Genomic DNA, 1,510 nt, shown 5'->3' on the forward strand with positions numbered 1-1,510 from the left:
GCTCTTAAGTCTCTCTGGATAAGAGCGTCTGCTAAATGACTAAAAGGTAAATGTAGAGGTGAGCCACGATGGTTTCTGTTGTCATCTCATTCTCACTGCTTAAGACTACCCACCCTCAATACCACTTGGAGCATGTTGTAGTGTCACATCTATTATATGGACATATATATGAGCCCATGTTTGTTGTCCTGGACCTCCTGAACATGTTGATGTATATCTGGAGTGTTGCTGTCCTGTAGCTGGTCTCTCTCTGTTGAGGCATGATGACCAATGACTCCATCTGTAAAAGGGAAAAGTTAATCAAACATRTAACTACCACACCATTAATGAGTAAGTATGATTAAGTAGGCTACTTAAGTCTCAGTGACAACATACTAAACTTACAGTAGACAGACAGGCCTATGATCCCAGCCAGTAGGAGAACACACAGCAGCCCCAGATATACTGCAGCAACTCCAGAGGGTCTCTTCCACCACTGAAAATGTACTGAATCACAAATTATTAAAGTAAGATCTTTGGTAATGTGTTTTACTGTATCATCCAGGATTGGGACAAATAAAGCTATAGTACTACAGGGAAATCTCACCTGTTTAATGTGTGCTTTTTTATGTGTTTTTCCCCCGCGTCATTTGTAACTTATTTTGTACGTAATGTTTCTGCAACCATATTTTACGGCAAAAAAGAGCTTCTGGATATCAGGACAGCGATCACTCACCTCGGATTAGACAAAGATTTTTTTCTACAGCGAAGACGACGCACAAGACATTCTCCAAACACCCCACAGGACCGACATCCCCATTATTTGCAAGAGGAAGCGATGCAGGTACAGAGGACAAAGAGCCGGATGCCTGGTCAGGACCCGGCGAAGGCGACTGGGAAAGCTGCTGTTACCGTCAATACTACTCGCCAATGTGCAATCATTGGACAATAAATTAGACGAGGTACGATCACGAATATCCTACCAACAGGACATCAAAAACTGTAATATCCTATATTTCACGGAATCGTGACTGAATGACGACATGGATATCCAGCTAGCGGGATATACACTGCACCGGCAGGATAGAACAGTACACTCCAGTAAGATGAGGGGGGGACGGTCTGTGCATATTTGTAAACAACAGCTGGTGCACGAAATTTAAGGAAGTCTCTAGATTTTGCTCGCCTGAAGTAGAGTATATTGTAATAAATTGCAGGCAACACTACTTGCCTAGAGAGTTTTCAGCTATACTTTTCATGGCTGTTTATTTACCACCACAGACAGATGCTGGCACTAAGACCACACTCAGTCAGCTATATTAAGGAAATAAGCAAACAGGAAGCCGCTCACCCAGAGGCAGCGCTCCTAGTGGCCGGAGACTTTAATGCAGGGAAACTTAAATCAGTTCTACCAAATTTCTATCAACATGTTAAATGTGCAACCAGAGGGGAAAAAAATCGAGATCACCTGTACTCCTCACACAGAGACGCATACAAAGCTCTCCCTCGCCTTCCATTTGGTAAATCCGCC

The 1,510-nt window shown here is 43.2% G+C and overlaps 1 long non-coding RNA gene across 1 annotated transcript in view; it reads right to left on the reverse strand.

The window, feature by feature from the left end:
* Positions 1-223: 223 nt before the first annotated feature.
* The window catches only part of LOC112078625 (uncharacterized), a 3,793-nt gene continuing 2,506 nt past the window's right edge, over positions 224-1,510 (reverse strand). The window contains exons 2-3 of the long non-coding RNA XR_002895738.2: positions 385-486; positions 224-280 (exon numbers count right to left, since the gene is read on the reverse strand). This is a non-coding gene — a long non-coding RNA (uncharacterized lncRNA). The remainder of the gene's footprint in view (positions 281-384; positions 487-1,510) is intronic.

Source organism: Salvelinus sp. IW2-2015, unplaced genomic scaffold (assembly GCF_002910315.2).
Source record: "Salvelinus sp. IW2-2015 unplaced genomic scaffold, ASM291031v2 Un_scaffold5973, whole genome shotgun sequence".
Classification (NCBI taxonomy): domain Eukaryota; kingdom Metazoa; phylum Chordata; class Actinopteri; order Salmoniformes; family Salmonidae; genus Salvelinus; species Salvelinus sp. IW2-2015.